Consider the following 16368-nt stretch of genomic DNA (forward strand, 5'->3'; position numbering starts at 1 on the left):
CAACAGGTTAAAATACATCCATATATACATAATACCCCCCTTAAAACAAGATTAAACAATGTAAGATTAAAAACTACATATTAAAACCGACTAAGCCAAATAAAAATCATCATAGGCAGAGTTCGCTGGATGGGAAGTCTTATTTGTGGCCGAGCATTTTATTCCGGGAAGGCTTGCCGGAAGAGATCCGTCTTAATGGCTTTTTTTAAAGCTCTCTAGATTGCTAATTTGACGGATCTCGTCCGGCAGGCCATTCCATAAATTGGGAGCGGCTGCAGAGAATGTCCTCTGGGAGGTCGCTGTCAACCTGGTCTTTAAGGGCTGTAATAAATTCCTCCCAGAGGACCTGAGTGTACGGGGCGGATTATATGGAAGCAGGCGATCCCTTAGATAGGTTGGGCCCAAGCCATGTAGGGCTTTAAAGGTGATAACCAACACCTTGTACTGTGCCCGGAAACTGATTGGCAGCCAGTGGAGTGACTTCAGTATTGGTGTTATATGGTCACTCCTTGCTGTTCCTGTGACCAACCTGGCTGCCATATTCTGTACCAACTGGAGTTTCCGGACTAGGCACAAGGGTAGCCCCATGTAGAGCACATTGCAAAAATAAAGTCTTGAGGTTACCAGCACATGTACTACAGTTTCGAGGTCACCCTGTTCCAGCAAAGGGCGCAGCTGGCGTATCAGCCGAAGCTGAAAGCAGGCGCTCTTGACCGTCACGTTCACCTGATTCCTCATCTGAAGCGAAGGGTCACTACCACTGTCACTTTGAATTGCCTGCCCCTAACCTTTCCTCAGCTTTTCAGAATGTTTTTTTGAAATCCATAGAATTAATCAACAAAATGGAGGGAAAGAAAAAATAAGGGTGGAATAACAAAGCAAATGTGCTCTTCCTTCTTGATAAGAAGTGCTATAGGAATTAGGAACAGGTGTCCATCCTTCCACATTTTTTTAATATAAATGTCTTGTATAAATAGTTTTAAAAGCCTCTTAACAAGTGCCTTTCTTTTCACATCTACATTACATATTTAAACAGGTTTGGGGTTTTCCTCTAAACCTGCTTAACAGCATTCTCAGTACCCTTCCAAGGTTGCAATTCCCATGGGCCTTTGGAAAAAACCTAAAACAACATAGCTAGTTTTAAACAGGTTTCAGACTGCACCTAGATTCTTACAGGGGAAATTACACACACTCTCATCACTGAATTGAGAGTTTGAAAATACAACTGCACTCATAAGGTAGGAAAACAGGTCTCCCACAAATGTAGAAATTCTGGGGATGGGGAGTGCCAAGGCATCTGATGTCCTGGTGCTGTGTAGCAAGATCTCTCCTCACATTTCCCAAAGAAGCCTTAACCCTGTGCCATGAACCCATGACTGGGAAAGCAAGCCAAGTTCAGATTTTAATGTAGCACTGTATTAGCTGACACACTATGGTTGTGCAGGCTACACATAACCTGACAGACAGTTAAACATGGAATCCCATCAGACACCACAACACAACAGAAACACTTTGGAGGAAGTCGAAACAGGAAACAGTATGAGTCATCCCCACAGTATAGTACTGAAACCTGTCAAGAGCCACAAGCTGTGACAAATTACCAGTCAGGACTATTTCAGACAGGGAAATCTAATGCTACTGGAATGTATCCCTGTTTCAGAACATGCACACCAATACAAGGAAGTTAAAACAGCTCCAGGCACAGATAAGATGGAATCCCAGAGAATTCCAACAGAGGATTTGCCAGCTGGTCTTTCTGAAACCCTAAAGTAAGTCCACGGAAAAGCGGTATATAAATAAAGCTGCTGCTGCTGCTGCTGCTGCTGCTGCTGCTGCTGCTGCTGCTGCTTCTTCTTCTTCTTCTTATTATTATTATTATTAAGGCCACTCACACAGAAGAACAGATACCTTTATCAGCCTTTTTTTCTACCAGAGGTGTCCTTCAAAAACTAGGCAAAAAGGACATCTAATGCTAAACAGCTGAAAACCTACAGATTTATGCTCTCCCAGCCATTTCCACCATTACTTTAAGAACAGCCAAAATGAGACATTCTGCTAGGAACACCTTACAAGGAAAACAAATGAGCAAACCTGCAAGTTTATTAAGACCTTAAAGCTGCAACATCATAATTAAATATCAATTAATGTTATGATTTTAGTGACTTAATTAACCAGTTAAATTTGCATAATCAAAGGCTTTGTCCTGATTAGCTGGAGTGAGATTATTCCACAAAAACCAACAGGTCTTTTGCTTCCTAACATGTGGTAAACATTCATGCTTTCAGCCACTACTGAAAGGCAGCTTCTCACCTCCAACACCTCCCAGTTTCTAACCAGAAAGTTTCCTTTGCTGGGATATAGAGTCACAAGGAAAATGGGTTTTAATAGTAACCAGGAATAAAAGAGTTACTGTGAGCCATAATGATTAGGCATTTAAACAGGAAGTGACATCAAAAAAGATAGTCAGCAAGTGCTGTAAAGTACTGTAGGATGCTGCCAGTCTGAAAAGTCACTCAGGAGGGTGGCTGGATCCTTTTTGACACCAGAGGGAGAGGCAAGGCCTAGTAGGTGGATGGTGTCGATGTATATATTGTTGTACACAGTGGAACTTCTTCAAAGAACAAAAGCCTCATCTGAGAGAGGTTTACAGTGTCTCTTTGCTCACTGAGAAAGGGAGAGGTGTTTCTCCAGCTCACAAGCTGCTGACTACAGTCACGAAGGTGGAAAATCTGGTGCCAAACGTTGACGTGTTGCCTCACATGCTGTGCAACATCAAAAGCGTTTAACATCCTTTGCCTGCTTGATGTAAGAGCCACAATTCACACACGTACACCAAAAATTATAGAAATGTTAAAAGAAATATTTACAGTCAAAGCTAGATGTTTGCTTCTACCACCCGATCATACCAGCCAGTGCTTAATTTTAAATACAACTCTCCATCATGAAAAGGAAAAGGCGATCTCTTTCTATATTCATAGCAAGTTGTGAAAGCTACATCTTTTAAGGGGAGATAAACTGAAAGAAAAGTAAAACTTACCTAGTTAGAAGCTTTCAATCCAAAACAAAACAAAACAGTTCAGTTAGTTTCATCTCCTTGAAACCCCAATTGGGCCACATCCTGTCTCCCTCTGCCCCATTCCTTTCCTGCTCCTGTTCTTATCCCAGTACATAGTCACACCCTTGGGTTTACCAGCATTCAAAAGTATGCACTCCCTGAAATGATTGCAATGTCATGTGGGCAGCATCACAGTTTCATACTATCATCACCTGAAGAGAAGGAGAAATGACTGGTTTAAAGAGAGCACGTTCCTACTTAACCATGAAGCTTAAGGTAGTACACAGGTAAGAGGCAAAATTTCAGAAGCTCTTCTAACATAAGAAGCCCCTGATCAACCAGAGGACCATGGCCACATATCACACTAACCAGACATACAGTGGACCCTTGTAATACGCTGGGGTTTGGTTCCAAGATCCCCCATATATAACAAAATCCGTGTATGCTCAAGTCCCATTAAATATAATGACATAGCAAAATGGTGTCCGTTACAAAAAATGGAAAATCAAGGTTTGATACTTGAAATTTATACTTTTTTTGAATATTTTCAAACTGTGGATGCTTGAATGTATAAAAAAATCAGTGTATAAGAAGGGCCGACTGTACTATCCATTGACTCATTGGCTCTGTTATATAAGATTGGAACGGACTTATTCAGCCCTTCCAACTCTGTTTCTTTGTGTGTGTAAAGTGGGCTCTCGATATCTGTGGGCTTGCCATCCAAGGATTTAAACATCGGCAGATGCTTTTGATGGTCGTGTGTGCACATGGTGGCATTGGCGGTCGCACCCACCATTAAGGACAATGGACTCAAGGTCCTGCATTTTTCCTTATCTACGGGGAGATCCTTCAAGTCACCTGGTGACTTATAGTGACCCCATGAATTTCACAGGCAAGGAATACTTAGAGATGGTTTTGCCAGTTCCTTCTTCTGAAATATAGGCCACAGCTCCTGAGATTCCTTGCAGTTTCCCATCCAAGTACTACAAATACTATAAGGTTCACAAGCCCTCTCTTGAAGCACTACTGGATAGTGCCCAAAACAACTGAGAAGGCAAGAAGTGCTGTACTGCTCTCAAGCACCTTTTTGTCTTGGTTTCCAATGGACCTACCAACCCAGTCATCAAGTGCCATACCAACATAATGTCTCCAAATACCCTCACAACAGTAAATGTTAGTTTTGAATCTGCCACAAAGGTTGTTGATACTACACTCCCATATTCAAGTCATCGGTGCCTTGTGCTGGATTCTTTTTGCTTATGTGCAAGACTGCAACTGTGGGAACAGAAGTGGTTTAATCATAACATATGCCCTGGCTCATTAGCTTCCCAGAAACACAGTGATCCAGATATAATCACCATCATTACTGCAAAAACAAGATGCTGTTTTCTCTCTGCCCAGCATATACTATATTAACAATTACTTTTCCAACAATGGTTACCTTTTGTGCACCTCATGTTTTAAAGAGAGCCTGAGGGAAAATAACCACTTCCCCATGCAACCTCACATGAATGGCTACAGGAATATCGCAAAGCAAGCACCTATCACAGCATGATGCAGTACTATGGCAGCTACAGCTGGACTCCCCCTCTCCATGGGCAGTGACAGTAGGGGGAAATAAATACAGTTGGCTCTTCTTATATATGGATTTTTAAAACACGGATTCAAGCATACACGCTTTGAAAATGTTCAAAAAAAGGATAAATTTCAAATACGAAACCTTGATTTTCCATTTTATATAAGGGACACCATTTTGCTGTGTCATTATATTTAATGGGACTTGAGCATACACAGATTTTGTTATACATGGGGGATCTTGGAACCAAACCCCAGTGTATAACAAGGGTCCACAATATAAATCAGTCCACCACTTGCAGAGGAGAACTGTTGCTGAAAGCCTACATATGAAATAATATGTTTATGAAATACCTCATTTCAGATCACTGTTCTGCAAGGTTCAAAGTATGACCTGCCATACATACAGCAGGCCAACAGCATGTTGCAATACCCCACTATATCTCATAGCAACTGGGAAGCCCTAAATTGTCCTAGATCTGTAAGGCTGGCTTAGAAGCAGAGATGTTAGAAACAGGAAGGTGCATATTAAGATGACAGGTGTACAGGGGACAAGCTCAGGTGGCAGCTCTTGAGAGAAAGCTTTCACATCAGTCCAAGCATGCCAGGTGGAATATCACTGTGCCTTAAACTAAATCAGCATGTGAAACAAAGGGATGTTTGCCTGGACTGAACCTTTGGCATGGGCTAGCAGACCTCTCGCATGAGCAGACAGAGCTTTCAAGTCAGCTTCATGAAGGTTAAATAAGGACTCAGGAAAAAGCAGCCCAGTTTCAGAGCCTCGAGTACCATCTCAAGGTATAAATATACAAGGACAAGCACCTTAGGGAAACAGATGAGGCCCCTGATGTGGATTTCCTTCCACAAAATTTAGTGCTTATATTACAAAACAACCGTACAAAACAAAGCAGAGGGGGGGAAAAAACCTCGATGCCAATTCAAATTCCCTCCTATCAGTCAAGGTTTCCATATTAACAGGCATTTTACATTAAGATCCTTTCCAAGGTCTTCAAGAAATCTTCAGAAAAAGACAGGCTTTTCACATATGCTTGTCATCTAATCACTGTTATTACCACACCCCCTCTGTGAAATTTGCAGGAACATTAAGTATGCTACGTCTCTAGTCATGGATGTGTATATTATTTATCTTCACATGCTTGGTGAGTTAAAAATGGTGGGGACCTTTTCCCTAGCAAGAAGCAATAACCCATAGGAAAAGGGAACCAGGCTGTTGTCAATGGTAGGCAGAATTCACTGTACTGAAGAATGGCACTGCATTCTTTTCTTCCCTCCCTGCCAATCTATGCCATTTTCATTTCCCTCCTCAAGTATCTCTCTCTGCCAGCACAGGCTGGATAAAACTCAAGAGGGCTCCTGGGAAGTTACAAGAGTGGAGATGCTGCAGTCAAACAAATGCTGGGGTAGGGGGTGAACAGCTGGACTGAATTTCTGATACTTGAGAGTTAGCCAGCAGCTCATTTTGGGGGTATAAAGAGAACCAGGCTATGAAGAATGCGTATGGAGTGAACACAAATAGCCTATGGAAGGCCCTTCCTGCTCTTTAAGTTTCATATTCACCTCTTTCACCTGCATTTTGACGGTTGAAGGAGCTGCTCCTGATCCCAATAAGATGTTCTTTTCTGGCAGCTCTTCCTACACCCAGTCATGCCTGGAGAAGCACACACAGGACATCTACAGAAGCAGTCTATGGTGGTGTTCAATCCACACATCCTGCTAGTTCTCCTTGATGGGGGAAAGGATGTAAAGGAAAATCTGGCAATGAAGCAGGCCACATAGATTATGGCTGATATTTGGCTCTCAGTTTCCTCTATTGCTATTTTTATATACCAAAATGCTTTATGCACTGGAGTACTTGCATTCAGGCATTCAAAATTCTCCTGTTTTCTAATGAAGACACACATTATTATTTTTTTATGGTGGACCACAGCACACTGAAAGAAGTGGAAGGAGCTGAGTCACATCTAGGAACATTCTCATTAAACTTTTCATGGGTAGAGAGCATATGCCCTTCAGCTATTTTCAGGCTGCTCTATTACTGTAACAAATTGGGATATCAAAATGTATTACATTGCTTCAGACTCTAGGACAGTGATGGCGAACCTTTTAGAGCCCGAGTGCCCAAAATGCAACCCAAAACCCACTTATTTATTGCAAAGTGCCATGTCCCTCTGGCTTTCTAGTAACAAACTCTGGCAAACTCTGTGCTGGGGTGACGGCACATGTGCCCACAGAGAGGGCTCTGAGTGCCACCTCTGGCACGTGTGCCATAGGTTCGCCATCACTGCTCTAGGAAGTTACATTTTTAATTGTTCCCTATGTTAAAAGTTTCCTGTAGCTATAAAACCAAAACAGGAGGCAGTGAGCTAGGCTAGAACCACTCACAGGTGGTCTGTTTTTCTGTTTGTAGAGAACTGTGTTTTGTTGTTAAACATGAAGAGAACCCTCAAAAATGACATTGGCCTGTTACAGACTGCCAAAATAAAGCTGCTTCGGGTCTCTTTGGAGGTATGCTGTTTAAATGATGTGTGCACCCTAAGAATCCAGAAGTTGCACCAAAGCTGCACTCCAGTGCTTAGGAATGGAGTGTGGCTTTGGCGCAACCTCCGGACTCTTAGGACCCATGCATCATTTAAATAGCATACTTCCAAAGAGACCTGAAGCAGCTTTATTTTGGCAGTCTGTAACAGGCCATTGTCACCTTCAGTCTGAGTGTTATAGTTCATCACACTTCATTCTGCCACATGTTTGGCTCTAACCACAGAAAATCCACAGACTGTACATTTCAGAATGCAAATATAGGGATCAGAAGCGGACAGTATCCTTATAAAAAAACTTCATGTTGGAGGAAATTAAGCAAAGATTTTAGCCTCATGATGAAGGTAAACACTTCAATGTCAGGGGAAAAGTACACAATCCCCATGCGTACTGCAAAGGTTTAAGAGAATTGTGGTACATCCTTTTTTAATGGCTGCCAAATTTCAGCAGTTCAAGTAATAAACAACTTCCCTTGTACCATATGCAATCAGAAACAAAAAAATGATCAATTGTGACTATTTAGATTTTGTTGTTAACCACCTTCGAGTCAATCTTGACTCATGGTGACCCTGTGAATGAGACATCCCCAAGACTCCCTATTCTCCACTGCTCTGCTTAGGTCCTGCAAATTCATACCTGTGACCTCTTTAATAGACTCCAATCATCTAGCATTAGTCTTCCTCTATTTCAACATCCCTCCATCTTTCCTAGTATTACTGTCTTTTCCAAGGAGTCATGCCATCTCATGTGGCCAAATTACAACAGCCTCAACTTAATCATCTTGGCTTCCAGGAAAATTGCAGGCTTGATCTGTTCTAGGACCCATTCGTTTGTATTTTCGGCTGTCCATGGGATCCTCAGCACTCTTTTCCAGCACCACTTCTCAAAAGAATTGATTTTCTTCTTATCCACTTTCTTCATTGTCTGGCTCTCATATCTGTACATGGTAATGGGAAATACAATGGCTTGGAAGATTTTAACTTTCAAGCTCAGTTTTATATCTTTAGGATCTTTTCTCGTTTTTTCATAGCTGCCCTCCCTATTCCTAGCCTTCCTCTGATCTCTCGGATCCAGCCCATATTCTGATCAATGTTTGATTCAAGGTACTGGAACTCTTTTACCATTTTGATTTCCTAATTGTCTAGGCTGAATTTGTGTAGATCCTTCATGGTCATTATTTTTTTGTTTTGTTTGTTTTCAGTAGTAAGAACGATTTTGCACTTCATTAGTTCTAACCTTAAAATAAAGAATGTAAGTGAAATGCATGTGTACCTCATTGGCTTAATTCATTCAATTTATTCTGATGTTATTAGGCACACAAAGTGGGAAAATGTAGTGCCACATTCCTCAGAATTGAGACTAAGGTTAAAGTGCTGATTAAAACTGGAAAATAAGTCTAACCTGTCTAACACATCCCACCAAAAGGGAAGAGCATATTATTAAATCCTGTGACTCTCCTTCTGCCTCACAAAACCCTACAAAATAATGGAGGTATGTTGAGACCTTGAGGCAGTCTTTCACCACGTGTGACTTAATATTTTCATAATACAAAAGCACACAATGACAGACCACCATATTCAAAGCAGTCCATGTTGTACAAAAATCTTGCAGATTCTTCCAGAGGAAGCAAACCTCAAACTGGACAGTTATATTGACAGCTCTCAGTCTCAGAGAGAAGTCTAAACTGCAAACAGCATAAACCTAATGGTTTGAAACTTAGGCCCCATACAGACTGCCAAAATAAAGCTGCTTCGAGTCACTTTGGAGGTATGCTGTTTAAATGATGCATGCATCCTAAGAGTCTGGAATCTGTGCCAAAGCTGCACTCCAGTCCTTAGGACTGGATTGTGGCTTTGGCGCGGCTTCCGGCCTCTTAGGACTCATGCAGCATTTAAACAGCATACTTCCAAAGTGACCCAAAGCAGCTTTATTTTGGCCTCTCTGTATGGGGCCTTAGTTTTTTTCCACTAGGGTCACCATACCTGTCACAAATAATCCAAATATTACTTTCAACAAGCAGATGAAGGAGGAGCAACAGATTGAACAAGACTGACTACATTAATGAAATTAAAAAATCAACTAAAATACTAATAGCAAAAATCATTATTCAGTTGTTCCATTTAACAATATCGGAGAACATACACAATTTCTAGGGGATTATGTTTACTTACACACTTGAGAGCACAGTTGTGCTCTCCACAGAACTCCACAGCTTCACCTTTCCAGCATCTTTTGCCTGCTACTAAAAATACATGCATGCATATTACATTGTAATGATCACAGGATACCCTGTTACATCATAAATCAGCTCTGTAACCAAAGGTAAAATTAAAGAACTCTACAAGATAATATACTGGCCACTAGGTATACTGAATCTTTACTATACTAACATATAAAAAATGGATTGCAAAAAAATCATGAATATTGATCCAGAGAGAGCAACTACCAATGCTATCATTGAAATATCATTCCCACACACAACTACGTCACATTCACAGATTAAATTTTACTCACAGCATGGCCATGGACACATAGGTCATTACACTATGTATGCAAAGTTAGGTTCCTTCAGGATCTTCACCTAAGCTTCATCTAGCTTCATCTAACCTCCAATTATTTTATAAGATGGTCACCTGGATAGCAAGTAGTATAATTCTTCCCCACACAACAGCATCTTTATGCAAACAAACAAAAACGTCCAGAAAACACATCCAAGCAACACACTGTACTGGCTCCCAAGAATGTGGCAAAAATGTTGTAACAGTTGAGATGAGAAGTCCTAAATCTAAAATGCAACTTATTATGGTGGACTATCAAACTGCTGGTCAAGAGCGAGAGTTTAATATAGGGTCACTGCTGTACAAATGTTGTGCTCATTTATAATAACCACTTTCAGCTCTCCACACACAGTACTGCTTCACACACAATGTGGGTACTATAACTTATTAAGGAGCATGATCAGGGAAGGGGGGGAGAGGGCAGAAAGATATCTGACTATCTGTTAAGTGGCAAACCTAGAAGAAATTATTTTGTTTCCAGATAACATCACTGTACATAGTTATTTGCCACAGGAACTGACCAACAGCAAGGCTAGTTAACAATCTGCCTTTCAAGACAGTTGTGAACATTATGACTTTTAAAGCACTTAAGCATCTTTGAGCTTCTAATAGAGACAACTGGATTAAATCACATTACTTGCTGTTCAATATGGGATAATGAAACAGCCACTGTATTTGGGAAATATCCATATCGGTTTAACGTTTGAATGGTTTTCTTCAATCCTTCTTCACCCCCACAATACCACCACCAAAGAGATTGCTTGCTTCCATTTTATACATGAGAAATCAAGGAACAGGAAGGGTGGCATGCTCAAGCCAAGTTACTGATCAAATAAAAAGGCAGAAAGGCTCGTAGTACATGTAGATTCCAAGCTGTAGAGTCTTATTTCCAAGTTGGGTAGCCTCATTCCCCTGATATAAACCAGAACTGGTGCAGGAACACTTTTAAGGAATATTCCAGAACATTTTTACTTTGGACTGGTTTTCTGCTTCTCATTTACTGCAATAATCTATCAGAAGATTATATATAATTTAGCATCTTCCAGCATTTCAAAGAAAAGAATTTTTCCAAGTCATAGTCTATTATATTGGATGAACTATGCTCCAGCATCACTGGTTTAGCAAGCATACTGTTCTGTTGGCTTCACACAGTTTTGTAAAGTAACACTGTACAAAATGAAAAGATGGAAGAGTCAAGCAAACATAGGCAAGTGAAGTCACAACGACTGGTTCAGTATCTTCTTGGACACTCCATGAAAAACCAGCATACCTACTGAAGCATACAGACGTTACCATTCTGCTGTAGATGCACACTTTATACATTTTGTTGTTTTATATGATATATGGGTTTGAAGAAAGTGTTGTGTAATAGACGTCATATGTCTTCAAGTCATTTCTGATTTATGGCAACCCTAAGGTGAACCTATCGCAGGATTTTCTTGACAAGATTTGTCCAGAGGGGATTTGCCCTTGCCTTCCTCTGAGGGTGAGAGAGTGTGACTTGCCCAAGGTCATCCTATAGGTTTCCATGGTTCAGTGGTGAATCAAACTCTGGTCTTCCAGTGTCCTAATCCAACACTAAAACCATTACACCATGCTAGTTTGATCCTTCAAAACTGTCTCCTGTAAGTTGTTCCCATATGGAATAGATAATTGAAATCCTGTACTTTAGCCAGCAGAGCTAGGGCCAAGCACACAAGTCTTTTCCATGGCAATGGATTGCTCACCCACTGGTATTCTGATTTCAGTGGTAAGAACCCATCCAATGAAGTACCACCACGAGATTGACATCTAAATGAGCATTCCTCTCTATGTATCAGATCAGGAGTGAGTAACAATGGCCCTCAACATGGTTTTGGTCAACATGTTTCATCAACCTTCACCCATACAATAAATGATGAAAGATTATAGAACTTGCAGTCCAAAAGTATCTTGAAGCACACAGTTGTTCCCCCACTGCCAGCGGACATAGGGTGGTACATCAGAGAAAAGATGAGTGGGCAACTGCAGACAGAGGGAGCATCCAGTGTGTCAGACAGCTTAGAAATGGATTGTAGTAAAATAACGTGTACTGTCCTGGAACAGCAGCAAGGCCATGAATGGCTCAGGTCAAATCAAGAAAAAGCAATGCTTTGAACAGGATGTTTAAACTGGGGACCCAATTAGATTGCTAAGTAGGACCTTCTTAACATAACAGGTTACCCTGTACCTAAATTCATGGCTGAGATGGCCGTCTCTGCATGGAAGAAGATCCCACACTCTCTACAGGCTGTACGTTGTTTTGGAATGACAGTCAACTATCACAGGCATGAAAAAGCAGACAAGACTGCAAAATAAACTGCAAATTAAAAGTAAAAAGGTAAAAGGCCATGCATTGCTTATGTAATGAGTGCGCCACTGGCGCACTTGTTATGTCCACCTTGCAGCGGAAAAAGAACCCACTTTTCCTGGGTTATTTCTCCTCCTGAGGAAAGCTGCATGGTCTGGCAGCTGTGGCTTTTTAGGCGGTCTCTCCCAAACCATATCCAACTTTTTTTTCAAATATAAGATTTTAAGAAAATGTATTTTGTCCAACACTTCCCAACATATTTGAAGCTGGACTGAACACAGATTAAAATTCATCCTTATTCAAACAGTCCATTTGATCCCAAATGGAATATGATTCCCATAACACAAAAATTCTCAATGCAGGGAAGGTGGGAAGGAAAGAGCAAGTTTTATGAAAACGGTTATTAGTGAATAACCAACTAATTCTGTTCACTGAGAAAGTAAATCAGGGTTGGGAACCATGCTGTCCCCAACATGTTGCTAGACTAAAACTTCCAGCATTCTTTAACACATGCTATGCTGGCTTCAGCTTCTGAGTATTTCAGTCCACCAACATGTTTCCCACCCTTGAAACAGATTAACAAACTACCTTGATACGTCTCCCATTTTACTTAACTACAGATCACTTCTGCTTGACAAGTCAGTTCCCACCCTCCATTCACAAGCATGTTCAGGTTTAGGAACTACAAATTGAGTGAACAAACACCAGTCAGACAAGCACTGATTACATTTTAAGACAAGCAGGTAAGGAAGGCACTTTAACCTCCACTATGGAGGAGTGTGTATCCAGTTCCTTAATGAGCCTAATGTTAAACCTGGATTGACCACACCTACCTTTCAAGAATGAACAAAAAAGGGGCCACACCTAATATATGCCTCAAGGCCATTTTTACGGAACTGAGAAGACCAATGTAAAAGACATGAGGAAGGACCCCAGTTGTGAAAAAAGCAAAGAAATTTACATCAGATGGCTGCAAACATAATTATCACCTGATTGCTTTATCTATGTAATATTCCACGCACATGTGAACACACAAGACACATCTGTTTCTTCACTCCTCAGTATTCAGCATCTAATTTGAAGTTTACAAGTGACAGATTAAGGATGACACCCCAAAGAAACCCATACTGTTTCAGGTCACATGCTTTGCTCTCCTAGCATCTGAGCTTAATAAAAGAGTAGTTTCCTGTTGCCATCATTTACTCATCTCAAGAGACAACCCTCAGCCACCCTTTCAAAACAAAAACAAGTCCTCTGCATGAATACTTCCCTTGATTCACAGCCGACAAGAACTTTCTTCCACTTTACAGCTTATCATCCTTACTCACCTCAACTTATCTTTAATGAGCCACCCATCACACATTGAAACACACCAATCTGTTCCAGTCCTTCCCTTCCAAATCTTCAGTTCAACCACACATAAAACTTGTGGTGTCACAATACTTCTCTTCCTTGAAAAGTCACCTTTCAGCATCAGTAGTCTTTAACTGGGTGAACTAAAACCTGAAATGTCTTGATCCACCACTTCAATAAAAGCTTATATACTAACATCTTTAACTTTGGTGTGTGTCTTTATCCCAGTCAGTCTCAAAAGTGCTACAAGATCCCTTTGCATACTGATATTCCAGACTAACAAGGCTTAACCTCCATCATTCAACAAGGCTTTTTAAAAAAATAGATAAGATTTCACATACATTGGATCAAACACTGATCAGAACAGAAAGTACAGCCGAGAAATAAGACGACTAGGAATGGGACGGGCAGCCCTGAAAGAACTGGACAAGATCCTAAAGTGTAAAGATGTACAACTGAGCATGAAAGTTAGAATCGTCCAAGCCACTGTATTCTCCAACACTGTGTATGGATGTGAGAGGTGGACATTGAAGAAAGCAGACAGAAAGAAAATAGATCCATTTGAGATGTGGTGGTGGAGAAGAGTGCGGAGAATGTCATGGATAGCCAAAAGGACCGACAGATGGGTCCTAGAACAGATCAAGCCAGAACTCCCTATGGAAGCAAAGATGATGAAACTGAGGTTGTTGTACTTTGTGCACCTTATAAGACAACAATGCTAGGAAAGGTGGAGGGAAGGAGAAAGAGAGGAAGGCCGCACACCTGATGGATGGAATCAGTCAAGAAGATTGTGAGCCTGAGTTTACAGGACCTAAATAGAGCAGAGGGTCTTGGAGATGTCTCATCCACAGGGTCGCCATGCGCATGGTGACCAGATGTCATAACCACAAAGGATGACAAGGCACTGCAAAATGTAGGACATTCAAGAAAAATGCAAGACGTTACAAAATGAAAGCTAAAAGCAGTAACATACATGTAAATTCCATGCTTCTTAGTCATACTCAACATGGAGCAAAATTTGAATTTCCTCCTGGACAGAAGGTTGAAATGTAGAAAATGGAAATGGAAGGTGTCTGGTAACCCTGGCTGAATCAAGAGGAGTTAACAACAACTACTACTTTGCTACCCAGGCTATGAAACCACTGCTTTCCTAACCAAAGAATTTAAATAAAAAGAGAGAGAAACAGCACCAACGTAAGTAGTTACGTAAAGAGACGGAGCAAGGAAAGAAAAACGAAGCCAGCAATCTCTTATCCCTAAACCAGTGATCCCCAAACTTTGCTTTTGGACAGTCAGTGGTTCCCAAACTTTGGTCCTCCAGATGTTTTGGACTCCAGCTCCCAGAATTCCTGACAGCTGACCAAATTGGCTAGGACTTATGGGAGCTGAAGTCCAAAACATCTGGAAGACCAAAGATTGGGAACCACTGCCCTAAAGCAGTTAATTCCCACACTTTGGTCTTCCTAATGTTTTGGATTTCAACTCCCAGAATTCCTGACAGTTGGCCTAGCTGCCTGGGGCTTCTGGGCATTCAAGTCCAAAATAATAATAATGATTATTATTATTCTTTAAACAGAGGCTGGATCGTTATCTGTTGGGGATGCTTTGATTGAGAGTTCCTGCATGGCAGAATAGGGTTGGACTGGATGGCCCTTGTGGTCTCTCCCAGCTCTATGATTCTATGACACTAATAATAATAATAATAATAATATTTCTTTCTATCCTGCTTCTTCAATAAAGACAAAAAAATAAATCCCATTATCCCCCCTCCTTCCTTAAAATCCATTTACAATACAACAAACATGATAATAGTATATCTGGAAGACCAAACTTTGAGAACCACTGCCTTAAACCAGTGATTCCCAGACCTTGGTCTTCCTAATGTTTTGGACTTCAAATCCCAGAATTCCTGACAGCTGGCCAAGTTGGCTGGGGGCTTCTGGGAGCTGAAGTCCAAAGCACCTGGAGGACCAAAATTGACACCCCCTTTTCCCTTGATCAGCCCCCACAAGCCTTGACCCTCTTCCCCAGCCATTTCTATGAACCTCCCCAGGAGCCCAGGGCAAATGTCAAGGCTCTCCCTCCAAATGCAACGCTTCCCGAGAGACTCTGCCCTCCAGAGCCTAGGCCCTCCCCAGAGGCGCCCATAACATTCCAAGGCCTCGCTGCCTTACCCTCAGCAGCCTCCTTCTTCTCGAGCCCCTCCAACCCGGAAACAGCCCAGCGCCCGCCCGGCGGACACAACAAAATGGCGGATGGGTACACTCCCCCTTCCCCGCCACCGCGCATGCGCGAGACGGCCCTGCCTCTTTCCGCGTCTGGGCTTTGAGGGAAGACAGGAAGTGGCCGCCATGATAGGAAGGTCAAAAGGGAGACGGAAATGGCGGATGGTGTACACTCTCCCCCTTCCCCCGCGCATGCGCGACACGGCCCTGCCTCTTTCCGCGTCTGTGCTTGAGGGAAGCGAAGACCGGAAGTGGCCGCCATGATAGGAAGGTCAAAAGGGAGACGGAAGTTTGTGTAGAACTAGGAAACTCGGCCATGTTGGGAAGGGCGCAGTTTAAGTAGAGATCAAAAGTCCTCCTTTTTCCCTACATTTCAAGCTCCTGTCCAGGGATAAAATCCAAAGTGTCCTCCATTTTGAGTGTTATTATGTTATACCCAGAATCTTAACCAGAAATCAGCAGGGACTAAGAAGTCCATTACTGAGTCACTTCCATGGTTGCTGCTCTTCCCCTTCAAGAAATAATAAATGATGTAGAGAGAGATCTTGGGGCACTTTTGAGACTTAACTGAAAGAAAGTAGTTGGCAGCATGAGCTTTCCTAGTCTACTTCCTCAGATGCATCTGAGGAATATAGTATGCAGAGAGATCTTGTAGCGCCTTTGAGGCTCAAGAAAAAGGTTGGCAGCATGAGCTTTCATAGGCTTCAGTCTACTTCC

General features: G+C 41.8%; 1 protein-coding gene across 1 annotated transcript in view; it reads right to left on the reverse strand.

The window, feature by feature from the left end:
* LOC149309163 (WAS/WASL-interacting protein family member 2-like) overlaps window positions 1-15676 on the reverse strand; it is a 30439-nt gene extending 14763 nt beyond the window's left edge. The window contains exon 1 of the mRNA XM_089531876.1: window positions 15601-15676. The gene's annotated coding sequence lies outside the window, so the exon portion shown is untranslated. The remainder of the gene's footprint in view (window positions 1-15600) is intronic.
* Between the last annotated feature and the right edge of the window lie 692 nt (window positions 15677-16368).

The sequence above is a fragment of the Sceloporus occidentalis genome, unplaced genomic scaffold, assembly GCF_023333645.1.
Source record: "Sceloporus occidentalis isolate IW3139 unplaced genomic scaffold, rSceOcc1.0.p SCAF_7, whole genome shotgun sequence".
Classification (NCBI taxonomy): domain Eukaryota; kingdom Metazoa; phylum Chordata; class Lepidosauria; order Squamata; family Phrynosomatidae; genus Sceloporus; species Sceloporus occidentalis.